The 27,492-nt window shown below is 40.9% G+C and overlaps 1 long non-coding RNA gene across 2 annotated transcripts in view; it reads left to right on the top strand.

Annotated features, from left to right (window-relative positions):
• The window catches only part of LOC141585089 (uncharacterized), a 230,717-nt gene that overhangs the window by 156,653 nt on the left and 46,572 nt on the right, over positions 1 to 27,492 (top strand). The window contains exon 5 of one of the 2 annotated variants that reach the window (XR_012518378.1): positions 1,110 to 27,370. The exons of the other annotated variant lie outside the window; for it this stretch is intronic. This is a non-coding gene — a long non-coding RNA (uncharacterized LOC141585089). Of the gene's footprint in view, positions 1 to 1,109; positions 27,371 to 27,492 lie in introns of those variants that run through there. 2 annotated transcript variants of the gene reach the window in all.

The following is a 27,492-nucleotide window of genomic DNA, read 5'->3' on the forward strand; positions in this document are numbered from 1 at the left end:
GACTTGAGAATTTGGGAGCTACTGTTCCTTAGCATCTTGGTTTGCCTAGACTGTGTCAAAATAATTGAAACAGTATTAGACCCGGGTCAGTGACTCATGCCTATAATCCCAGCATATTTGGGAGGCGAAGGCAGGTGGATCACCTGAGGTCAGGAGGTCGAGACCAGCCTGATCAACATGGTGGAACCTCTCCTCTACTAAAAATAAAAAAAATTAGCCAGGTGTGGGGGCTCATGCCTGTAATCCCAGCTACTTAGGAGGCTGAGGCAGGAGAATCACTTGAACCTGGGAGGTGGAGGTTGCAGTGAGCCCAGATTGCACCACTGCACTCCAGACTGGGCAATAAGAGTGAAACTCTGTCTCAAAAAAAACAACAACAAAAAAACAAAAATAAAAAACAAAAAAACTATTAATACTGGTGTTTTAATTTTTGCTCATATCTATAAAACAGAATTTTTGATGATGGCAGTAATAAAAATGTAACATGAAAACAAGTTACACCTTAGTGCCCTTTATCGTGGGTGCTATCAATTACCAGAGTATGAAATACACCTAGTGCTATAAATTTTTAACAAATTGTACCAAGGGAACATAACATTTGTTGTAGTATAAAATACATTTTAATGTTATAAATGTTTCTAACTTTATATAAAACTGTAAGTATATCCTTTAAAATTATCTGCGGTTAACAAATTGTATTTCTTGGGAAGAGCTCTTTTGTGTTCTGACATTATGAACTTCCTACATTTTTGGTGTTGAAATATCCTTTCCTGTCTGAAATAATGACAATGATAGCTTTTTGTTATTGTTGTTATTGGCAAAATTAACAGTTTGGCAACTCTCTGTTAGTTCTTTCTACTGCTTTGGGAAATTTGACTGTCCTGAAAATTTAAAGTCTGAAAACTGCTAACCAGAGAACGCTATTATTCTAAAATATAGGTGAATTAAATAGATGATTTTTTAAAATTCTATGTAAATTTAAAACTCACTTGGCTGGTGAGAAGGCTGGGGAAAAAAAAAGAACTCAGAAACTTTGGCTGGTTTTGTTAGCGGTGTTTCACATAATCCACTGTAAAAAATTTCACTTTCTTCTATCACTTCCTTACTAGGTCATTTTATGAACACCCAATCTGAAAAGAACTGAAATTGTAGAAACTGGAATAGCTCCACAGTATCATATATCACAACTCTTCAGAACATGTATATTTCACGGAACGATATGCTGTAAAGGTTTACTTTCATTTGTTTTCTGTTTGTTTGCTTTAATATTTTTGCTCTTGACCTCACGTGAATACTATGCATTAGTGAAAGTTGCAAAATGTGCTCTGTAGTTGTTGGGGTAGTTTCTTAACGTTTGTATCAGAGAAATTAAGTTGATGAGAAACATGGAAATGTGCTTCTGTGTTTAGTAATTTTTTTCCCTTACATTGTATAATGTAAGCAATAGAGCCATTCCATTAAAGTGTGAAAATAATTTCCTCATGAATTCTGTATCAATGTGGGAAATTTTGAGTATGTGTGGAGTTTTACTCTGCTTAGCTGCTCAAAGGCTGTCAAAGGAGGTAAAAATAGGCACTGGCGGGATTTTCCCTTCATTTTAGTCCTTGCACCAATTCAAATGCATCTAATTTTGCCTCATTAGAAAGCAGATCCCTTTACTCCATTTTATGCCATCTCCATTTCAATGAGCTGTGGAAGGGAAACACCATTTCCCTGACACTGACAATTTCCGAATGAGACCATTTGCAGAGGCTGAATGTTTCGCCCACAGCAGGTAGTTTTACGTCAATTTGCATTAATAGCAAAATTGGAAGAGGTAGCTTGTTAGCATTTCCCTGCTTGCCCTGGAGACTAAAATGTGCAACGTTGAGTACTATACCATTTTGAAAATTCATTTCCCTTTGGAATATAAGTGCCTTCCAAAATTGACTCAGATTAGAGCTTTTACTGTCGATATTTAGAAACAATTTGAGACAATGGTTGCTTAGATACAATGTGTTATACTTATCCCAATATAATTTCAGTTTTATTTTTATCGCAAAGAAGGAGATGAGAAAATGTCAGGTCTTAATTTGGGGTAGCTTTTCATGTCCAAGTAAACAGACAGCAAATTCTTTATTGGTGTCACTTCTTTCAAATAATGAAATATTTGATGGAGTTTTCTCTGCAGACAATAGTAATTTGGGAAATATGAAAATGTTGGTGAGGTCAGAGAGCACTAGAAAAGGTCTGGTGTTATTGCTCACGCCTGTAATCTCAGTGCCTTTTAGGAGGCCATGGCAGGAGGATCACTTGAGCCCAGTAGTTGAAGAGCAGCCTGGGCAACATGCCAAAACACCATCTTCACAAAAATTCAAAAATTAGCTGGGCATGGTGACCCGTGCCTGTTGTACTAGCTACTTGGGAGGTTGAGGTGGGAGGATCACCTAAGATAAGGAGGTCAAGGGTGTGGTGAGCTATGATCATGCCACTACATTCCAGCCTGGGTGACAGAGTGAGACCTTGTCAAAAAATAAAAATAAAGGAGCCAAACATCTCAAGTTGATGAATACACAAAAAATGAAGCATCAAGAACATTCAGAAAAGGGAGATAGAATTTGTAGATGAGAAATAAATTTGCAGAAAATACTTTAAGACACCAAAAATTCCCAGACATTTTAACCTAAAACGATGTGTATTAGGTTCTTGTTAAGGAATAGAAGAGGTTAATATTTTTAGCAGGAAGAAACTATTAGCAAATCCACAAATTACACTTTTATTTGTTCTTCCATTATGAAGGATACACATTTGTTAGCTTAAGTAAGATCTCCTGCCTTACACAATTTCACTGTGGAAAAAATAATATTGACCAAGCCTCTGATCCTGCCTGACATGAAACTGATACACACTTAGAATCATGGAATTTTTCAGCTGGAAAGTACCTTTGGATGACAATTAAAGGCATTAGAAATGTATGTCCTTCACACCAGTTTCATTTACAATAAGTAATTATAAATGCCACAAAGATAGAAAGTTTAAATAATTATACTGGACAATAGTGCAAACAGCGTCCTCATGATGAATTTGTTAATTCTCTTTTCTACTAGTGGGTAAAGCTCTTCATAGAATTCTAAAATTTTAGATCTGTAGTACTTTGGGGATGACTAATTTTGCACAGATGAGGAAACTGAGACGGAGACAGGTTAGTTGACAACACGAAAATCTCACAGTAACAAAGCCAAGTTCAACACAGAGAAAGACTGAGCTTTGTGCAAATAGAACTTTAGGGCCTTTATTCAGGGAAGCAGACTTCTTCCACAGACCACTATGGCCTGAGGGTGGGAGACCCCAAAAAACTCAGATAACAGTGAGAAATGAGGAATCCAGGCCAGAGCTGAACCTACTCTGAAAGGGTCTGTGGGAGATCAGAATAACTTTTCCAAATATAAAGGATGGTTGAGCTAAAGATGCTCAAGAAGAAACAGATACAGGAGAGGTCTCTGCCCCTATTTGCCCAAAAGGAGAACATAGATTTACAGAGGCAAAATTATCCTGGCCACCACCAACCCCCACTTTTTCCCCCAAGAAAAGGTTAATGGCTGAAGACAGCTTTAGACCCTCATGAGCCTGGAGTCGGTACCGGAGGAATTTCTATTGGCAGGCTTTCCCAGCTAGCGTTTATCTGCTGTTTGTTTGCCTCTCCTCAAGCTGCCAGCCTACTCACAGAAACTCAAAGTCCTTTCTTGTTGTCCTGCCACTTCTCTAAAAATCTATAGTTCTTTGTTGAAGATGCTATATATAAAGTGGAACTTAAAGCCACCTCTTTGAAAACTCATTCTCTGGATGTCTCCCATGAATGTATAAAATATCCGTATTAAGACATTTCTGTTTTTACCCTGTTTGTCTGTCTGTTATGATGGGTCCATTCCAGCTAAGAACTTATTGGAGGTGATCATTACTCCCTTGAAGCTCTTTGTTGTCTCTGTGTTTGTTGATCATCTCCTTGGTGAGAAAAAGCTGTTAACTTAGATCAGAAACTCATAGAACATGATTTGTAACTCATTGTATATAAAGGAGCCTAAATTAACTGTTTCAAAACTCAGAGACACTATAGCAGAGTAGCGAGGACCTCAGGCCCTGGATGCCAACTGTCTGGGTTTGGTTGTAGGGTGAGAGAGCAGAGGAATCACCATCCAGACCCTTGTAGGTCATGACAAATGTTTGTATTGTTATCCCAAGAGCTTTGGGAAATCACAGAAAAGAGTGTGTTCCAATTCATATTCCAAAAGCTTATGTGAAAAATCTCTGTCCATTACTAGTTGTGTGAATTTGGCCAAGTAATTTATCCTGTCTGTGCCACAAATTCTTCATGTAAAAGGACACTCACCTTTTACTGTTGCTTGGGGAATTAAATGAGATAATGCTTTAAAATGCCCCAAACAATGCCTGGGGCACAGCAGTCTGTCGATGGACCGTTATGGGATTCAGCTCTGCATTTCCGTAGTCTGACCAAGGGGTCATCGTAAGTGATGAAAGAAAAAGAAAAGACCCAAAGGGAATTTAAAGGTTGATAATAGAGAAGAAAAGATGTCTATGATGATGAGAAGTTACAGGGTCTGCAGACTCATTCCAGGATTGGTGGGAAGCAGGAGATAAATGAGGGAGAGGCTCTGGGTTTTGAAATTGGACTTCAGAGACCTCTTGCTTTTAATCTACAGCCCTTTGAAATGCTAGTCACCCATGAACAGCATCCTATGCACTCCAGCGCTAATAAATTTTTCAGCAGCTGCACTTTGAATTGAGCCGAATATCTAGAGCACAGTTATTCTCTGAAGTGTAAGAACTGTGATCATAGCAAACTCACAGTGAGGGAAGATTTGCTCAGTTTGGCATCTGAAGCTCGCTAAAATCTTGGCCCAACCTGAATCTAATTCTTACAGCTCCCTAACCGGAAGGATGCTTAAAACATTTCCCTGGCTCAATATCAAGCCCAGGCTCCCTAAGGCAGCCAATCACCACCTTCCCCTTCCATGTCATCTCACTGCTCCTGGCCTTACACCTCGTGCTCGCACAGCAACCCTGAGTGACCTGGAGGTCCTCCTTCTCCCTACACACCAGTACATCTTCTAACCAGTTTCTTTGCGCAGACGCGTCCTCTCCCCACCTCGCCTGCACGATTGCATGTGATTCCTACTCACCACCACCAGGAAGCCTTCTCTGACGCCTCTGACTGGGAGAGGTGCCCCTCTTTTCATAACCTGCTCCCCACATCGTGTTAGAGTTCCTGGTTCCTCTTGTTGACTCTGAGCTCTTTGTAGCCATAGTATTCAGTGCCTGGCTTAGAGAAGGCTGTCGTTCTCATGAGTGAGCCCTTTGATCCATGTAAACTGCTCACTCTCTGTCCCAGGGATACGTTCCCTGCATTTTTAGAATACCTGAAACTCTTGCTCTGTGTATTGCTTGCTTCTTTGTGTCGCTGTGTCTTTTGCTATCTGTTTAAGCCTTTCCCAAACACAGAGTATTTAGGAGAAAGACAATAAGAGGCTTTTCCATCTCTTTATGCCCAAAACTTGAATTTAATGGCCAAACACATGGAGATGCTTGATAAATAGTTGTCAGTGATGAGATGCTGATTTCTGCCTTTACTGTCTTCCCATCAAATCCTACTCATCTTTAAGGTCTACCTCTTCCATGGGTTGTTGCTTTTATTTATTTATTTTTTAGAACACTTAGCCACTCACTGTACTGTTTTGTTTTTTAATTGAAATGTGTTTCGCTCTTGTTGCCCAGGCTGGAGTGCAATGGTAGGGTCTCAGCTCACCACAACCTCTGCCGCCAGGTTCAAGCAATTCTCCTGCCTCAGCTTCCTGAGCAGCTGGGATTACCGGTGCGCACCACCACACCCAGCTAATTTTGTATTTTTAGTAGAGACGGGGTTTCTCCATGTTAGTTAGGCTGGTTTCAAGCTTCTGACCTCAGGTGATCCACCCACCTCAGTGTCCCAAAGTGCTGGGATTACAGGTGTACTTTACTTTTTTATTATTATATTTTTATTTATTTATTTTTTTGCTGATACAGAGTCTCACTCTGTCAATGACAACTCACTGCAGCCTTGACCTCTAGGGCTCAATCGATCCTCCTAATCAGCCTCCCAAGTAGCTGGGACCATAGGCATGTGCCACCATGGCACAGCTAATTTTTGCATTTTTGGTAGAGACGAGGTTTTTTCATGTTGCCCAGGATTTAACTGTTCTATGTATGTACATAAAGTATCTCATACAAGCTTGCTTGCTTTTTTTTTTTTTTACAAAATTATCTGTATCTCATATTCTTTTGTAGCATTCTCCCCCTCTAATATGTAAAATCATTTTCCTTGTTAATCTTCTCAGGTTGAGATAAACAGGAAAGGACTTGATGTAAAAGCAGGTGAATGCTTTGCGTATACACATGTTTGGGAAAATATGAAGTATAGGTCTGGTGGGTTTGGGGAGTGATAAAGGAATAAATGAAACAGAAAGGACATTTTACAGAACTATGTTAAGGATTAGCTGCTTAAATAGTTGTTATATTTATTATCTTAATGAAAATGCTGAAAATACCTGAGAAAAGTGGAATAAAATGGGTCAAAGGTAAGAAAGACAAACATATCACTGGGCGCAGTGGCTCACGCCTGTAATCCCAGCACTTTGAGCTGCCAAGGCAGGCGGATTACCTGAGGTCATAAGTTTGAGACCAGCCTGACCAATATGGAGAAACCCTGTCTCTACTAAAAATACAAAATTAGCTGGGTGTGGTGGCACATGCCTGAAATCCCAGCTACTTGGGAGGCTGAGGCAGGAGAATCGCTTAAACTCAGGAGGCCAAGGTTGTGGTGAGCAGAGATCCCACCATTGCACTGAGCGACAAGAGTGAAACTCTGTCTCAAAAACACACAAAACAAAACAATATTCATTTGGCTGAGAAGGCAGTGCTGTGTGGTGGTCAGAGCTTTGGTGTCAAATGATCTGAGTTCCATTCCTTGCTCCTCCATTCAACATGAGACTTAGGCAAGTAACCATCATTTCAAACATCTGTGTATCAGTGATCATTTCAAACCCATTGTATAACAGGGCTGAGAGTACCTACCATGTAGCGTTATTGCAACAATTACATGAGCTAATGCAGATTAATTCAAAGTCTGAGACAAATTAACTTTCATTTTATTTTATTTTTATTTCTTTTATTTTTCTGAGATGGAGACTTTCTCTGTCACCAGGCTGGAGTGCAGTGGCACAGTCTCAGCTCACTGTAACCTCCATCTCCCGTATTCAAGCAATTCTTCCGCCTCAGCCTCCTGAGTAGCTGGGACTACAGGCGCATGCCAAACGCCCAGCTAATTTTTGTATTTTTAGTAGAGGCGGGGTTTCTCCATGTTGGCCAGGATTATCTCGATCTCTTGACCTCATGATCCACCCGCCTGGGCCTCCCAAAGTGCTGGGATTACAGGTGTGAGCCACCATACCCAGCCATTTTATTTTATTTTTGAGACAGAGTCTTGCTGTCTCACCCAGGCTGGAGTGCAAAAGCATGATCTCAGCTAACCGCAGCCTTGACCTCCCTGGCCCAAGCAATCTTCCTGCCTCAGCCTCCTGAGTAGCTGGGCCCACAGGCATGTGCCACCACACCTGGCCAATTCTTATATTTTTTTGTACAGACGAGGTTTTGCTGTGTTGCCCAGGATGAGCCACTGTGCCTGGCCAAATGAGCTATTGATGATGATGATAAGGACACATGATAAGGGTAAAGACGCAGGAGACTGAGGGGTAGAATTACTGTTGGTTGCCAGGGATGGTGGCTCATACCTCAATTTCTAGCACTTTGGGAGGCTAAGGTAGGAGTAACGCTTGAGGTAGGAGTTCAAGACCAGCCTGGGCAATTAGCAAGACCCCCACCTCTACAAAAAAAATTGGAAAATTAGCTGGGCATGATGGCACATGCCTGTAGTCCCAGCTACTTAGGAGGCGGAGGTGGTAGGCTCCCCTGAGCCCAGGAGTTTGAGGCTGTAGTGAGCTGTAATGGCACCACTGCACTCTAGCCTGGGTTCTTGTCTCTTTAAAAAAAAAAAAAAAGTATTACTATTGGTTAGTAATTAAGGAAGCAAGAGGCTTTTTATATGCAGTGTAAGAAAGAGTGTGAATGAAATGGTGATGACAATGGGGGTGGGGGTGGGGAATGGATGAAATAGTGAACAGCTCCCCACTGAAAAAGCACCTAGTACCTAGTAGGACAAAGACTAGGGGAAGGAAGGTCAAGATAGGAAAAGGTAAAGGAGGGGCCTATCAGAAAGGAGTGCAAAGAGAAAGAGAAGAACAGTAAACTAGGGTATGGGAAAATACTTGAAATACGCTGAAACATACTGCCACTCATTCAGAAAATATTAAGTGCTTTGTCCTTCGTCAGATAGCACAAAAACCGGCTAATCCACAGTAAGGTATTCCAACATGGTCAGTGAGTCACGTTGCTATGGAGACTGTTGTCAGAGAAGCATAGAGACAGAAGGGATCTCAAAGTTTGGCTAATGTCATCTGGCTCTATCCTCTTACCTTCAAATCTATGTTCAGTGTGTATATAAGTAAATTGTTGTGTTCTGGCAATTTAGTTACCAATGCCAAAGAAATACGTTGTGAGCAACTTCTCAAATTCCGCATATCCAAACAAAGCTCATTATCATCTCTCAAAAACCTTTGGCACCACCCCCTTCTCTATCTTGTTTAATAGTGCTCTGAGTCTCCAAAGCTCTCAGGCTAACAGAGGTGTCTCCATCTTCTATCCATCTTCTCTCACATTTGGCATCCAACGGGTTGTCTCTGAAATCACTCTTGTATTCATCTTCTTCCTCACTGCAATCACCTTAGTCCGGGACCTCATTTGTCTAGAATTTCAGAGCTGAAGACACTTCATTTTACAAAGGCTCAGAGTGCATATCTGACTTGTCCAAAGTCATATGGGTTATGAGTGGGCCAGTCAGATGAATAAGCCCAGCCTGTAGATCAATTTTTCTTTTAATTTCTAATGCTTGAGTTGCATTAGAAAATCCACACAACAAAATTGGAGCGGTATAACTCAGAGTCTCCCAGGGCAAACTCATGACTTTAACTTGAACTTTCAGCAAATGACTATCAGATCTATCCTCAATCTTAATAGTTTCTTGAACTGAATTTAACATTTCCTGCATCTTGTTGGGCATCTTCAGTCAAATGTCCTGGCAGCATTTAAAGCTCAATAAGTCAAGGCCACGTGCCGTGGCTCACGCCTGTAATCCCTGCACCTTGGGAGGCCGAGGCAGGTGGATCACCTGAGGTTGGGAGTTCGAGACAAGCCTGATCAACATGGAGAAATCCTGTCTCTACTAAAAATACAAAAACCTAGCCGGGCGTGGTGGCACATGCCTGTAATCCCAGCTATTCAGGAGGCTGAGGCAGGAAAATTGCTTGAACTTGGGAAGCAGAGGTTGCACGGTGAGCCGAGATCACACCACTGCACTCCAGCCTGGGCAATCAAGAGCAAAACTATCTCAAGAACAAAAACAACAACAAAAACTCAATAATTCTAAATGGAAACTTCTCATTTTCCTCCCCATCAGAAAGAAAAGAGTGCAGTGACGAATGAAGAATTGAGATCCAGATTTTAATCTCATCTTTGATATTTATTAAATTAACCCCATAAAGCCTCAGTTTCCTTAGTTATAATATGGAAATAACAGTAGTACTTACTGGTTGGACACGGTGGCTCATGCCTGTAATCCCAGCACTTTGGGAGGTGGAGGTGAGCAGATTGCCTGAGCTCAGGAGTTCAAGAGCAGCCTGGGCAACATGGCAAAACCCTGTCTCTACAAAAAATATAAACATTAGCTGGGCATGGTGGTACATGCCCGTGGTCCCAACTGCTTGGGGAGCTGAGGCAGGAGGATCGCTTGAGCCCGAGGCTCTGGTGAGCTGAGATTACACCACTGCACTACATACAGCCTGAGTGACAGGGCGAGACCCTGTCTCTAAAACAAAAACAATAGTACTTTTAATAGAACTTCTAGGAGATGTAAGAGATATAATAATTATATAATACACTTAGCGTAGTATCTGTCACGCAGTAATTGTGCAATAATATTAGTAAAATTTCCCAATAAGAAAGTTCAACATTATCGTCAACTCTTCTTTCTTGCTCCGAAAATCTAACCAGTTGCTAAGTGCTGATGATTCTGATTCTGTCTCTGCAGTATCACCTGCAGGCAGCTGCTTCTCCCTGTGCTCTCTGCTGGAAAGAACCTTGGCTGATGATTTATGGATCTCCAAGTAACCAAACCTTAACTGCCACAAAAATAACTTTATCTAGTCCTCCCACCCTCCCCTGCACCTTCCCTAATTAGCGATGCAAGAACTTGGGTTGTTCAGGTGGAAGGCATATAGATTGTATTTTATTTGAATAGCTCTCCAGGTAGCACAGTACTGTCTCTGCACATGATGAAATACGTCAGGCCTCAACTTTTCTGCAAGTTTTCCTCCATCGCGACACCAACATCCACATTTAATTTGTTGCTTTATTTAACACAATCATCTGCTTTCAGCCCAAAATAAATAAAAAGAAACGATTTGCCAGAGGAAAACCGGTTAGCTAAACCTGCTTTGCTTTGGCCAATCCCATGTTAGGTGTCAATCATCTCATTACGGTTTGTTTATTTACAGGGAAGCCACCAGTGTCTAAGATGTGAGGCATTCAGAAAATTGTTCAGATGGTGGATTCACAGTACCTAGAATCCCTGTGACTCAGTTTTCCACAAATGTGCTATTTGGGGAAATGTGCACAGATCAGCAACTGTGCTCTTTTGCTGGCAGCACAAACATTGCTGACATGCAGTCTTCCAAACTTCAAGCCGTTTCCACAGTGAAAACAATGAGAACAGAATCACAGCATTGAACAGTTGGCAGGGAATTTTAGAGATAACTTAATCTGCCCCTTTGTTTTGGACACAGTCCTGTTTTAAACTGTTTTGAATAGATAAAAAGTCCATGTTATTTTAATGGGTCTTCATCAGTAACTGTCTTCAAATATTACTACCCTCCAAATTAGAGAGCAATTCCTTCTGCCTGGACCAGACAGTAGGGTTTCCTAGCCAAGGACTTTCTCCTGCTGGTAAAGAGCCAATTTCAAGGGATTACCCATCTCTTCCCTGTATGTCTCGGGACTAAATTCCGATCTGTCTCAGCTTGCCCGTGATTGGTTTGGAGGCAGAAAGTGATCCAGTTCTGTGAAATAAAACATAATGGCAGGTCAGGTAAGGGGAGCTTCTAGATATTTTTCTTGTTCCTAAATGAAGGTCTGTAGGAAAGCAGGTCATTGCTGCCATAGCTCCCTTGCCTCCATGAAGAGAGCCAGTCAAGGATAAGGCCATCATAGTGATGGTGGCAGAGCACAGATATGGAAAAAATCTGGGTTTTTTTTTTTTCTGAGACAAGTTCTCCCTCTGTTGCCCATGCTGGAGTACAGTGGCACAATCTCCGCTAGCTGCAACCTCTGCCTGCCAGGCCCAAGTGATCCTCCCACCTTAGCCTCCTGAGTAGCTAGGACTACAGGTTCAATTAGCCACCATGCTCTGCTAATTTTTGTATTTTTGTAGAGACAAGGTTTCACTATGCTGCCCTGGCTGGTCTCGAACTCCTGGGCTCAAAAGATCTACCCATCTAGGCTTCTCAAAGCTCTGGGATTATAGGCGTGAGCCATCCTGCCCAGCCAGAATATGAGTCTTGGATAATATTATTGAGGTGCTGAATCAACCAACGTCAAACCGTGCTACCTCAGAATGTTTTTGCTAAATGACATAGTAAAATGTCCTTAGTGTTTATAGATTCGTGACTAGAAATCAGTGGTTTATTTTCTTTATTTTTTGTCTAGAATTTTACTGTAGAATGACATTCAAATTTCCATACACAGGTAAAAGTCATTCCAGAAAATGGAACAGTATTTGACATGCAAGCATTTAAAGAAAGGAATGGTAAACAGTAATATCTACTTTAGATTCACTGAGATCAAGTATGCCAAGCTAAACATTCCTTTTTTGATAGGATTAGTAGGTTACATACCAGAGGGAGTCACCAGCATCACATATTGGAGTTCAGCAAGCATTTGAGAAAATTGCTTATAATATTTTGGTTAATATTGAATGGAAAACTATTGGGGAGATGATATAGTGTTGAAGAAAGACAAGATTCTGAGGAAGATGAAACTGGTTAACAGATTATGGCATTTTAGAGGTACTGTTAAATTAAGCTAAATAACATATCCATTAAGAAAGAAAAAGCCTTGAAAAAGAAAGAAATTCTGTCATTTACAACAACAGAGGTGGAATTAGGGAACATTATATAAAGTGCAATAAGCTAGGCAGAGAAAAACAAATACTGTATGTTTTCACTTATATTTAAAATCTGAAATAATCAAACTCATAGAAAGAGAGAGTAGCATGGTGGTTACAAAAGGCTGCAGTTGAGGGAACAAGGAGATGACCATCAACCAGTACAGCCTCAGTTAGACAGGAGGAGTAAGGTTGTGTTTTATTTTGGTTTTGAGATAAATGTCACAGTGTGGTAAGTGTAGTTAATAATCATGTATAGTACTTTTCAAAATCGCTAACAGTAAATTTCCAATGTCTTTACCACACATGCAAAAAATAAGTACTTGAGGTGATGGATGTGTTATTTAGCATGATTTACTCACTCTGCATTGTATTTATAAGTCATAACATCATGGGCTGGGCGTGGTGGCTCATGCGTATAATCCCGGCACCTGGGGAGGTCGAGGCAGGTAGATTGCTTTGAACCCAGGAATTGGAGACCAGCCTGGGCAACATGGTAAATCCCTGTCTCTATCAAAATTAGAAAAACTAGGGAACATTATGTAAAGTGCAATAAGCCAGGCAGAGAAAGAAAAATACTGCATGTTTTCATTTATATTTAAAATCTAAAACAATCGAACTCGTAGAAACAGAGAGTAGAATGGTGGTTAGTAGGGGTCAGAGATGGCATGCACCTGTAGTCTCAGCCACTCAGGAGGCTGAGGTGGGAGGATTGCTTGAGCATGGGAGACAGAGGTTGCAGTGAGCCAAGATTGTGCCACTGCACTCTAGCCTAGGTGACAGAGCCAGAACCTGTCACAAAAAAAAAAAAAAAGAAAAAAAAAAAAGGAAAGGAAATCATAACATCACTTCGTACCTCGCAGGGGTGAAAGGGGGTGATCTCTTTTCTCCCCATCCTGAGGCTTACAGCCAACACTCCTATAACAAAGAACAGAGAAAAGCATACAAATTTATTTTATCATAGTTTTATATGACATGGGAACCTTAGAATGAAGACCCAAAGATACAGATGCAACCATCCATTTTTTTTTTTTTTTTTTTTTTGAGACGGAGTTTCGCTCTTGTTACCCAGGCTGGAGTGCAATGGTGCGATCTCGGCTCACCGCAACCTCCGCCTCCCGGGTTCAGGCAATTCTCCTGCCTCAGCCTCCTGAGTAGCTGGGATTATAGGCACGCACCACCATGCCCAGCTAATTTTTAGTATTTTTAGTAGAGACGGGGTTTCACCATGTTGACCAGGATGGTCTCGATCTCTCGACCTCGTGATCCACCCGCCTCGGCCTCCCAAAGTGCTGGGATTACAGGCTTGAGCCACTGCGCCCGGCCCATCCATTTTTATACTTAGGTTTTGTGAAGAATGGACTGCCGTGTAGAACTGTGGTTGGACCGAAAAGATATAATCTAATGGAAATAGGCCAAGTGGGGAATCTCAGCAAGGCTTGCCTGCTAAGGTTCTTCTTGACCTCTCTGTGCAGCTGTTCTCCCTTCCAGGTATGAGGCAGAACCCTTCATGGAAAGAGAGTCTTATGACCTACTGTCAAACAATGTAAGTCAGAGATTTCTTTATGGCCAGGCCTTACACAGGAAGGTGGGGGAGTGGTGAGAGGTTAGAGAAATATTTTCAGGTTTTATGGCTGGTTTGGGAAACAGGAGTTCTGGTTTCTATAACCCACCTTGGGGAAGAGAGATTATAGTTTTTATGGCTAGTCTCAGGGAAGATTGATGGGGCAGAGGCAGGAGGGCAGGAGAAGGTCAGAGAGAACTTGCTTCTGAGGCTACCTCTGAGGCCTTCACTTGGGGATATTGTTTTCTGAGCCACAACAACCTCATAAATATATACAACTATAATTTGTCAATTTAAAATTAAAATAAATTTTAAGAAATAAAGGCACTGTGACAGGTGACAAATAGGTAAATGGTTCAAACCAGCCAAGAGGATGGGGGAGGTTGGCAAGTGTCTAATGGGAACAGTGGGCACACTTACAAGTGGGCAGTGTACTCAAGTCAGGTGCAAATGATAATCCTCGGCAGGCAAAGGTGGGCACTACAGAAAGAGAGACAGGTCACAGGCTTGTAATTTTAGCACTGGGGTATGGATGGGGGGGAAATTTCTGCATGGAGATATTTGGGAAATGGATGAAAAGATCCCAAGTTTAAACATGTTTTCAAAAAAATGTGGAAGGTGCTCCAGTTCGAGAATAATGGGGATAAAAAGCAGTTCATTGAACAGTAATTTAAGAAAGGGTTGGCCAGGTATGGTGGCTCACGCCTGTAATCCTAGCATTTTGGGAGGCCGAGGCTGGAGGATCTCTTGAGGCCAGGAGGTCAAGACCAGCTACCAGCCTAGGCAACATAATGCAACATTGTCTCTACTAAACAAACAAATAAACAAAACCATTAGCTGGTTGTTGTAGCACCCCGCTGTGGTCCCAACTAGTCAGGATGCTGAGGCAGGAGGATCGTTTGAGCTGGGGAGGTCGAAGCTGCAGTGAGCTGTGATGATGCCACAGCATTCCAGCGTGGGCCACAGAATGAGACCCTGTCAAAAAAAAAAAAAAAAAAAGAAAAGGAAAAAGAAAGTCCCACATAGCAGAAGCTCAGCTGTTAGCCCTTGAACAAGGGCCAGCACTGTACAAGAAGCAATCACTATTCTGCACCGAGTTCTGGATGTTTGGTCTGGAGACCTTCAAATTTTGAGTATTATTCCTAGACACATGGGGAGGCCAGGTGTCTAAGCTAGAGAGAGTCTGGTTACAAAGGGAAAGATTCAGGAAGTGTCTTATCCCCAGATATGGTCAATCAGTGGGTCTATACCAGCTTTGTAGGAAAGCTCTAATTATTTGAGAGCTTTGTGTAACGACTCTGACCTATCAAACAGTCATTATGAATTTGAATGAAAACAAGGATATGAAAATAAAATTTGTAAATAACGCAGAGTTAGAGAAAACCACTAATGTGTTGGCTTCAATAATCAAAAAGTTGAGTATAGTTAAACCTGGATAAGATTAGCAGCTCCTCATGTGCCTTTTTCCAAGTTTGCAATAAAATATTAATGAAGACCAAAAGAAAAATTATAAAACTCAACTCAAGTTACCATATACTGAGACGACAGGTGAGAATTGGCTTGTTATGAGAATCTCAGAGGAATTTCTATGAATGGCAAGGCCAAGAGTGAGTCATTGAAGGAGGTAAGCAGTGGACCCCATGTGCTGATGCAGGAAGCCAACTTGCTTGAAAGAGTTTCTTTCACTTCTGCTTCATGCCTCTGAATCAGAAGCCCAAGACCAGTCCCTACCAGAAGCATAAGAACTGCAGGTCTTTAGCTTTGTGTGTGTGTGTGTGTGTGTGTGTGTGTGTGTCAGGGAGAGAGAGAGAGATAATTTTTTATCCTCTCCATATAGTAAGCCAGTTTTTTTTTTTTTTTTTTTGAGACGGAGTTTCGCTCTTGTTACCCAGGCTGGAGTGCAATGGCGCGATCTCGGCTAGCTGCAACCTCTGCCTCCTGGGTTCAAGCAATTCTCTTGCCTCAGCCTCCTGAGTAGCTGGGACTACAGACGTGTACTACCATGGCCAGCTAATTTTGTATTTTTAGTAGAGATGGGGTTTCACCTTGTTGATCAGGATGATCTCAATCTCTTGACCTCGTGATCCACCCGCCTCAGCCTCCCAAAGTGCTGGGATTATAGGCGTGAGCCACGGCACCCAGCAATAAGCCAGTTTTATGCATACCATTTACCAAAGTATTTTTTCTTCACCAAGCTTTTTATTATTATTATTATTATTATTAATGGAGATGGGATCTCACTATATTGCACAGGCTGGTCTTGAACTCCTGGCCTCAAGCAATCCTCCCTCCTTGGCCTCTCAAAATTCTAGTTAGAGGCATGGGACACAAAGCTTTGATGCCATCTCTTTCATAAATCAAGATCATGTGGTCTGTTTCTGGGTTGTTTCTGTATTCTGTTCCACTGTTTTATTGTCTGTTCCTGGGAATTATCCAGTTGGTGGTGGTGTTTTTTAATTACCTTGGTTTTGTTACATGTCTTAATATATGGTAGCCAAATTCTCTGTTTTCCCCACTTTCTTTATTCTAAAAGTTGACCTTTTTTCATATAAATTAAGTAAGTACTCTATACCCCTGAATTTTACTGGGATTTTGGTGAGAATCGTATTAAAAATCATAGACTAGTTTGGAAGTAATTAGAATCTTTACAATGGTAGAGTCTCCACATGAGCATGACTTCTGTCTGCATGTATTTTTTTTTGTTTTTTGTTTTTTGTTTTGAGACAGAGTCTTGCTCTGTCACCGAGGCTGGAGTGCAGTGGTGTGATCTCAGCTCACTGCAACCTCCACCTTCCAGGTTCAAGCCATTCTCTGCCTCAGCCTCCCAAGTAGCTGGGATTACAGGTACCTGCCACCACGCCCAGCTAATTTTTGTAGTTTTAATAGAGTTCGGGTTTCACCATCTTGGCCAGGCTGGTCTTGAACTCCCGACCTCATGATCCACCCACCTCGACCTCCCAAAGTGCTGGGATTACAGGCGTAAGCCACCCCGCCTAGCCTGCATGTATTCTTTAAGTGCTTCAGGACCACTCAACTCAAAGGGTTGTACAGTGCCTGCTGCATCACCTGAGAGGCTTTGAAATGTCAACTCAGGCTCTGCCTGAGTGAGGCCAGGAGTTCAAGACCAGCTACCATCCTAGGCAATGTAATGCAACATTGTCTCTACTAAACAAACAAACAAACAAACAAACAAACAAAACCATTAGCTGGTTGTTGTAGCACCCCGCTGTGGTCCCAGCTAGTCCATATGCTGAGGCAGGAGGGTCACTTGAGCTGGGGAGGTCGAAGCTGCAGTGAGCTGTGATGATGCCACAGCATTTCAGCATGGGACCTAGAGTTACTGAATCAGAATCTGCTTCTTAAACATCCCCAGGTAATTTGTAGGTACGTTAAAGTTGGAATAATACACCTTTTGTAGAATGTTAAAGATTTCTTCAAGAGAAGCTGTGCATTTTTGTTAGGTTAATTCCTAGGTTACTAGAGTGCAGAAAAGTCTCTAGAACTTGCCTGAACACTATTCACAATTCTCAATAGACTCTGCCAAATCTCTTGTGAGTTTTCTGTGAATATTTATGTCATCTGTAAATAACGACGGCTGAGTCCCTTGACTCTCTTTCTTCTGATCTTTATGCCTTTTTATTTCTCTTCATTGATTTTATTGGTCAAAACTTCCAATATCACATGGAAAGTAAGGATAATTTGCAAGGCCTCCTAGAGGCCAGGCATGCTGGTTCATGCCTGTAATCCCAAAATACTTTGGGCAGGCCAAAGTAGGACTGTCTCAAAAAAAATTTTTTGAGACAAAACAAAACAAAAAAGGCATCCTAGACTTATTCTCAACCTTACAGGAAATGCTTCTAATATTTATCGAAGAAATACTAAATTTGCTGCTGACTTTTGGCAGCTTAAAAAAAACGTTTTCTCTATTCCTGGTTTTCTAAACACCTTTTTCAAAAGTTCACCATTGATTTAAACATTATTTTCTGCATATATAAGAGAAAATCATGTGATTTCATCCTTTAGTTCATTAAGGAGGGCTGGGATTACAGGCATGAGCCACCACGAGCCACCACGGCTCATTAACATGGGACAAGGCAGAAGCAGAAAACGTCTCAGGGAGATAAATTGCTCTTATTAGGTGACCTTGATAAGTATTTGGAAAAAAGAATACATACCATCACTTCTTGGCTTTTGGCTAAGATCAAGTGTGAAAGAATGCATACCATTGTTTTTTCCCATGTTTTATTGGTTTAATAACCTAGATAAACTTTGAAAATGATTTGTAGAGATGAATATCCTCAGCCATCCCTCATGCCGCTATTTCCATGGTATGACATGGCAATTACCTCATGGTCAAGTTCTACTTTTGTTCATTGTATCAAAAGATTATTCTCTCTACCAGGTACAGTGGCTCACACCAGTAATTCCAGCACTCTGGGAGGCCAAGGCAGGTAGATCACTGGGGATCAGGAGTTCAAAACCAGCCTGACCAACATGGCAAAACGCGGTCTCTACTAAAAATGCAAAAACTAGTCAGGCGTAGTGGCTGGTGCTTGTAATCCTAGCTACTTGGGAGGCTGAGGCCCAAAAATCGCTTGAATCAGGAGGTAGAAATTGCAGTGAGCTGACATTGCGCCATTGCACTCCAGCCTGGGTGATGGAGAAAGATTCCGTCTGAAAAAAAAAAAAAAAAAAAGTGATGCTTTTAATTTCAATTACCATCTCTGTATAGGTGTGGTGAAGACCCAGGCATAAATATTTGATATACCACCCCTGTGCGTGATCTTTTCTCTACAGTTAAAAATTCTGATCCATAAAGCCCAGTGTGGTTTACACTTGTGTTTGGACTGAACTGAAGCCACCAGTCCAAAGGACACCCCGTTGCTAAAATGTGATGTGCCAAGCCAAGATTGTCTGTTCTTTTGATGCAAAGCAGCTTAGCAGGGTCCTTGGCAGTCAGGCATCAGAGGGTTCTTCTCAGCTGACTGATTATGACAGCGTTGCTTCTCGGTTCGCAGTGTGCATGTGTGCTTTGTGCAGTGGTTCTTGGTCCTGCAAGAATCCACTGAAAGCTCTTTGCAGAAAAATGAAGAAAAAAAAAAAGACTTCCCAAAGCCACAATCTGAGTAGGAATCTGTGAACTGTAAGTTAAACCCCTGACATAGAATTAGAACACACAAAAGGCTAGAAGCACCACAATGTGTTTGGCTTTAGATTTCAGTAGGGCCACAGCTTGTTTTCTGGACAGTTCCAGCTTTTTAGGTGAATTGTTGGGGTGATAGCAGAACTAAACGGCAGAGATTTTGTGACGTGGCAGGATGCAAGATGTACAGAGTTGTACAGATCCGATCAGACTTTCAGTTCCTTTGAGGAATTGTGCTAACAGCCCCAAACATCCCTAACCTTCTGCAGATTTATTTTTATATAATCTTCTAGAGAATAGTCATCATGGAGTGATCACCTGTGGAAGACTGCATGAGGACTATGGATGACACTCAGAGCCAGGCATTGATTCTAATACCAGGGTCCTGGGTATTTGTTACATTATATGTCACAGCCATATTCATTCATTTACTCAGAGAGTCATTCATTTATCAAAAATTTAATTGATATCACCATAAAGTCTACTAGGCCCGTTAATTATGAGTTTTTATCTTCTCCTCTACCAGGAATTACACACACACACACACACACACACACACATACACACACAAATCCTCTGTGAGTAAAGTTAAGCCAAAGGAAAAAAGATCTTATTTTCATTTAACTGCCACAGCATGAGTCTTCATTCAGAGCAGACCAGAGCATGAAAGAAAAGCAGGAAGAAGATTTGCAATTCATCTTTCATGTCTGATGTGATGGTGGGAAGATTAAAATAACAGTCGTGGAAATTTTACATCTAATCCTAATTTTAGATTTTAGATATTGAACACTTGTGTAAATTTTAAATGAAGCCAAAAAATATGCAAAGGGATAAAGGGCACATCTTTATATTTTTGGAGAAATAATAGAAGTGCTTGAACACATGCCTTTAATTACATTTTAATAGATCAAATTATACTTTAATCAAATCCATTTGTTGTTTCAAAGATGTGAAATAATTAAAACCGCTGAATGGGACATCTTGCTATTTAAAACACAGATTTGTACTTTTAATTAATTTCAGAACATGTGGTTATTTTCTTTGGGCTCTGGGGTTTCCTTACCCTGTACTACTAGAAACGACGGATTACAAAATAGAAAATTCCAGCAAAATACAAAGCTCTTTGCAGAATTTCAAAGAAAACTAATTCTTACTTTAATTTAGCCTTGGTTTGTATTTATTGGTTTTTTAAACCACATATAATTTTTTTTTTTTTTTTTTTTGAGACAGCATCTCACTCTGTTGCCTAGACTAGAGTGGAGTGCAATGGCACGATCTCAGCTCACTGCAACCTCTGCCTCCCAGGTTCAAGCGATTCTCCTGCTTCAGCCTCCTAAATAACTGGGATTACAGGTGCACACCACCACGCCCAGCTAATTTTTGTATTTTTAGTGAAGATGGAGTTTAATCCTATTGGCCCAGCTTCTCTCAAACTCCTGACCTTGTGTTCTACCTGCCTCAGCTTCCCAAAGTGCTGGGATTACAGGTGTGAGCCTCTGTGCCTAGCTTTTTTATTCAATCTTGTTTTGTATGTATTTATTTTAAAAACCACATATAACTTTTTAATTGAGTTCTACCTTTTTTTCACTTTGAAAAACTATTAATAATAGCTTTTTTAGGACCAAAGTATAAAGAAATTTGGGAAAAGATTGGTCTTTTTCTCATGGTCTGAAACCTTCAAGAATATAAAACTGAAGTATTACAGACTCCATTAAGTTATTAATTGCTCATAGTTGCTAAAATGTAACACTGTTTATGTTGATTTTTTGCGACCTCAGAAAAAGTACAGACAAAATAGGTTTTTTGCATTAAAAAATAAAGTGTAGATTGGAATGATTTATGCTACATATCATTCTCCTAGACCTTCATTGTCTAGTAGAAAGCCACTAGCTTTATGTGGCTATTAAGCACTTGTAATATAGTGATGAGGAGGAAAAACTTTTCCTCTATCTTCTTAAGTTAAATAAACTAACAAAAGACAGATAAATAAAAAAGGCACACAATTTTTATTAATAGTTATGTGCATGGGAGTTCACATAAAAGAAGTGAAACCCAAAGAAGCAGTTAGACTTGAGGGCTTATATACCATTTTAACAAAGAAAAAAGAGTGGGATTCAAGGGATGGTAAATCATAGAAAGTGAGTAGGAAACAATGGGAGAATCAATGGTAGGTAAGGGTTATTTTAGTAAGTTCTGTTTATGCAAACTCATCTCAGTGTTGAATCCTCATCTCCAGTGATAATAGTCATTCTTCCCTTCCTGGCAGGTGATGTTTGGAGAGGGGACCTGCCCCAAGTGAAGTTTATGATCTGATTTTAGGCAGATAAGGAGAGGACCGAGAACTCTTTCTGTGCCTGTTAATTTACAATTGCCTTCAGCTCAAAATAATCCTTTTGCCAAAGTGGCATATTTTGGGGTAGCTAATCTTCAGTAACAAGTCCAAATTGAGATGTGCTGTAAGTTTATATTACCCATAGACTTTTGAAGACTTAGTATGAAGACAAAAGAACATAAAATATCTCATTAAGAATTTTTGTATTGGCTGGGCATGGTGGCTCACACCTGTGATCCCAGCACTTTGGGAGGCTGAGGCAGCAGGATCACTTAAGCTCAGGAGTTAGAGACCAGCCTGGGCACCATAGTGATACCATGTCTCTGCAAATAAAACAATTAGCCAGGCACAGTGGTGTGCACCTGTGGCCCCAGCTACTCAGGAGGCTGAGGTGGAAGGACCACTTGAGCCCAGGAGGTTGAGGTTGCAGGGAGCTTCACTGCACTCTAGCTTGGGTGACAGAGCAAGACCCTGTCTCAAAATAACAATAATACTTTTTATATTGATTATGTATTGAAATGGTAATACTTTTGATGTACTGAGCTAAATACATATTATTAAATTAATTTTATCTGTTCCCACTTATTTTTAATGTGGTTACTACTACAACATTTAAAATAAAATGTGGCTCATATAATACTTCTGTGAGCCAGTGTTGTCCTGGATAGTAAATAAATGACTCAAGCAAAGAGTGTATTTGGTTGCTAGTAGGGTGGCCTTCACTGTCAGGCAGAAAGCAGATGTTAGCTAATTTACTACAACAATTGCAATTTAAACTCAAAAGTAATTTAAACAATACAGAGAACTTCTGGGGTGTGTGGACCAGTGGAGAGCATTTTTGTTGTTGTATTTGTCATTTTAAATTTTCAGTGATATATTGGTAGACTGTTTGAGGTGACACTTTTCATATCCAGTTCAAAGACAGCCCTCAGTTCTTTAGAATGTAAGACAAGAACAATAAATCTTGAGTTGAAATGACAGAATGAGATTAAATTAAATAGTAGGAGGATCTGATGAAATGCAAAGTTAACTTAAAAGCATTCCCTGATGTCCAACATCCATACAAAAAAGGTCACCATTTATAGAAATGCAATGTAGTAAATATTACCTTCCAGGTGACGTCAGCCTAAGAGCTGAGAGAGGGATTAAGACACTAATAATTAAGACAAAAAGTATTATATTGCACTAGCTCCCAACTACTGATACTTGGAGCTTTTCTGAATCTTTCTTGATGGCTTGAGATAGCGCCTGTAGTACCAGCTACTCAGGAGGCTGAGACAGAAGAATTGCTTGAACCAGGGAGATGGAGGTTGCAGTGAGCCGAGATCACACTGTTGCACTCCAGCCTAGGTAACAAACAAAATGAAACCTGAGGAATTTTGTTTGCTCCACTTTTTCTCTTTGTTTCCCAATCCTGAAATGGCTCCAGGTCTTTTCCAGGGTCTTTTGGGACCCGAGATTGCCACTTATGACCTGCCTGTTCTATACCAGCTTCCTTGACCTTGGTGGAGTTATGACTCCTCAAGTGACTGCCTTCAGCAAACCACCCTCACCTTTGCGAGCCAAGAGCAGAGCAGTCCTGACCTTCTGTCCCTCTCTACTGAAAACTAGCAACTTTCTAACTTCCTTTTTTTTATATATATATATATTTAGATTAACTTTATTTCTAACAGCCAGAAACAGCAAACAATACAAATGTCCATCTACTGGTGGTAAGCTAATAAACACACTGTGGTATATCCAAACAATAAAATACTACTCAGAAAAAAAAAAATACCACTGATAATACAACAGCATAGGATGAATCTCAAAAGCACATGCCAAGGAAAAGAAGCCAGACGCAAAACACTATGAGAAATTCTGTGCGGTTGCACTCAGATGACACTCTGGAAAAGCGAGACGTGCACTGATGGAAATCAGATCAGTAGTCACCGGGAGCTTGGGCTGAGGGGAGGGGATTGACTCCAAAGGGTCACTAGGAGGCTTTCTGGGGTGATGGCAATGTTCTGCATTTTCACTGTAGTGGTGATTGCATTTTTCAAAATTCCTAAACTGAATAGCTAAAGAGGTAAATTTTACCATATATAAATTATACCACCATAAAATTGGGTTAGAAATCTTATTTGCACAAACATTCTGAATTATCAGAATGTTTTAATCCAACGTAAATACCTGTGGTCAAGATCTTCTCACCAGGGTGGTCTTCTTACAGTCCCTGGGCTGGAGTGCAGTGGCCCCATCTCGGCTCACTGCAACCTCCACCTCCCTGGTTCAAGCGATTCTCCTGCTTCAGCCTCCCAAGTAGCTGGGATTACAGGTGTGCACCACCATGCCCAGCTAATTTTTTGTATTTTTAGTAGAGATGGGATTTCACTCTGATGGCCAAGCTGGTTTTGAATTCTCAATCTCAAGTGATCTGCCCACCCAGCCTCCGAAAGTGCTAGGATTATAGCCATGAGTGTTATTACGTGAACGTAATTGAGACAGCAGAGCGTCTTGCTCTGTTGTCCAGGCAGAAGTGTAGTGGTGTGGTTGATCTTAGCTCACTGCAACCTCAGCCTCCTGTACTCAAGCAATCCTCCTACCTCAGCCTCCCAAGTAGCTGAGACTACAGGCACATGCCACCATGCTTAGCTAAATTTTTTTTTTTTTTGTAATTTTTGCAGAGACAGGATTCCACCATGTTGCCCAGGCTGGTCTTGAACTCCTGGGTTCAAGCAATTCACTTGTCTTGGCCTCCTAGAGTGCTAGGATTACAGGCATGAGCCACCATGCCCAGCCCTCAGCCTTATTTTCACCTCAATACCGGACATTGCTAAGTGCCAGCTCAAATTCCCTTTATTCAATTCACACAGTATTGAAAATATTTTCTTTAATCAATTACCACCATTGAAAAAAAAAAAATCAGGAGACTTTACATAAATCTTTTGGCTTCTCTTAAGAAACATGACCCAGAAACATGGTTTCCATTTCCTTGTAAGGTGACAGTACCCATAACTGGCCAGCTTTGCTCATTTTCATGGCCTACCTGGGTTTTGGCTTTATGTTAATGCTAACCCCTGGCAGAGAGTGCACAGTTCTCTCTCATATAGTTGTTATGAGGTCCAAATAAAATAGTGTATAAAGTGGCTGCCAGTAAGATCTGAATCATTGTTACTTATTGCTTTTCAGTTGCTGAAATTTGGGTTTGTGAGCTGACATTGACTTTTAAGCATCTAAATAGTTTCCCTTTTACATAGATGAATAATGATTAAAAATAGCAAAAGAAGGATTAGATGAGCACCTGGTATGAAGCAAATCCTTAAAGGAAAATAATCTAATTTCAGAGTCTTAAAAACGTGTTTGGAAGATACATTTTCTTCTTTGAGGTTAAAATCTTAGACTTTCCTCATCTCTTCCAAATGAGCCATTTAATCAATGAGACAGTTTATTGGACAAATAGATGTTTTCCCTGCACCGTGCCAAAAAACTGAGTTGATTGATTTTACAATTAAATTGAGGGAGGTGGCTGTTTGTTTTTGCAAACTCATTCCTTGTCCTTTATTGATTTTTGTTTAAACTTTAGCCATTGAACATTACAATAAAGTAACTAAGCCACCTTGAACTGACAAAAACAAGGGCACTCACTCAGTGAAAGCACCACACGCAGTGATAAGACCTGTCAGAGCAATTACAGATTTTGCATCTGATCACTGGAATATGACGGCTAGAGTACTAGGATTAAGAATCTCAGCCTTGAGGTTAAAAAAAAAAAAAAAGGAATCTTAACCTTGTCCAGATACAGTGGCTCATGCCTGTAATTCCAACACTTTGGGAGGCCAAGGCTGGAGGATTGCTTGAGGCTAGGTGTTTAAGACCCCTCTGGGCAACATAGTGAGGCCCCTCCCCTTCCTATTTCTATAAATAATAAATAAATAAAAGAATCCCAGGCCAGAATTGGTGGCTCAAACCTGTAATCCCAGCACTTTGGGAGGCCGAGGCAGGTGGATCACCTGAGGTTGGGAGTTCGAGACCAGCCTGACCAACAGGAATAAACCCCATCTCCACTAAAAATACAAAATTAGCTGGGTGTGGTGGCACATGCCTTTAATTTCAGCTACTCCGGAGGCTGTGGGAGGAGAATCTCTTGAACCCGGGAGGCAGAGGTTGCGGTGAGCGGAAATTGCACCATTGCACAATCGCCTGGGCAACAGAAGTGAAACTTACTGTCAAAAAAAAAATAATCCCAGCCTTGTGATTAGCTTTGGACTACCAAAGCCATCTCAGTTGTTGCTCATTTAGAGAGCTCAATAGCTTTTTTAAGAACTCACTCGCTTGTTTCATTTCCTCTTCTGAATATTCTTTCGCAGATCCAGACTTTGAAGAGGCTTCTCCCTCCTGCCAGCTTCACTTGCTTTGGTCCTTGCCGTGACAAACTACATGTATCAAAACTCTCAAGTAGTGCCCCACTTCTGTGCCAACCCTACCACCACCATGCATATCCCATGCTGATCTCTGAAATCAAGACTCAGTTTCAGGAAACACAGCTGTCAGAACACTCCTCAATTTACAGAGTCTATAGGCATCTCACACCAAGTCTCCCGAACGTCCCAGCATGAAGTGTGGGGTGGAATGTGGCAGAGGCCTGTCAACCTCCCCTGTCTCCAGGGCTGAGAACTTAACTTCCCCCAACCTGGGTCTTCTGTTTCACTACAGATTCAGTCTTTTCAACTTCTGGATGCATCTCTTGGTAGCTCATACCTGGAATCCCAGCACTCTGAGGGGCAGAGGATCCCTTGAGCCTAGGAGTTCAAAATCAGGCCAGTCAACATAGTGACACCCTTCTCTACCAAAAAATAAGAACTAAAAAAAAAATTGAAAATGGACGATTCTCTTAGCTTGGCTTCTCTTTGCATTTGAAGAATGATGCCAATTATTTTCCTCAGGGGACATCTTTGAATGCCTCTGGTATTGTCACAGATTGCTTCTTTTTTTCCCCCTAAACTTTGGTTATGAAGCAAAATGTAGCAATTGTTACTAAGCTGTGTCCCGGCTTGCTTTGTAAACTTCCAGACCCAGTGGAAACTCATGCACTTCTTTTACTTTTTTGAAGTGAACTAGCACCCTCTATAGGCCAACCTTGTTATAAGTACAAGAAACCACATCTCAAAGTTTTAGTGCCAGCGCCTAAAGCAAAAAAATTGCATTTGTCAAAGCTATCCCTGAAAATCCCTTAAATTATCAGGAAGCATAAAAACCAATAATTAATTTCTTTTGTTTATGTTTTGATTTAGTTTCTGTCTCCCTTTTTTGAGTAGTGGAATTTCAACAGGGATGGAAGATTAAAGAAAGAGATAGTCTTTCTCTACCTCTCTTTTTATCTTTTCTCCCATCACTTATGTGGAGAAGCTTGTATTCTTCAATTTCCATATAATTTATTCACTCAGAAACATTTATTGACTCGACTACATGCCAAGCACACAGGTTCTGATACAGAGAGATCCCTGTGCTCATGGAGCTTATATTCTAATAAGGAGATAAGATTACTAGCTAGATTTTTATGGGATGCTTCTTCAGAGAATAATAAATACTCTGAGGATAACAAAATGAGGGTGGTGTAAAGAGTGATAGGGCAGTGGGGTAAGCTATATTAGATAGAACAGTCATGGAGGGTCTCCAGAAGGAGGTGATTTTTAGCAAATGAGTGAAGAGGAGACAGATTCATAAACTCTATGCTGAGATGTGACCACATTATGAGGTGGGAGGATCACTTAAGGCCAGGAGTTTGAGACCAGCCTAGGGAAAATAGTGAGACCTCATCTCTAATTTATGAGAGAGAGAGAGAGAGAAAAGAAAAAAAAAGGCTGGAGATGGTAGCTACACCTGTAATTCCAATATTTGGAGGGGGCAAGGCAAGAGGATTGCTTGAAGCCAGGAGTTAAGGAACAGCCTAGACAAGGTAGTGAAACTCTGTGTGTGTGTGTGTGTGTGTGTGTGTGTGTGTATATATATATATATATATATATATATATATATATATATATAGAAACAGTAACACTCTGTCACCCAGGCTGGAGTACAATGGAGTGATCTTGGCTCACTGCAACCTCCGC

The sequence above is a fragment of the Saimiri boliviensis genome, chromosome 7 (genome assembly GCF_048565385.1).
Source record: "Saimiri boliviensis isolate mSaiBol1 chromosome 7, mSaiBol1.pri, whole genome shotgun sequence".
Classification (NCBI taxonomy): Eukaryota; Metazoa; Chordata; class Mammalia; order Primates; family Cebidae; genus Saimiri; species Saimiri boliviensis.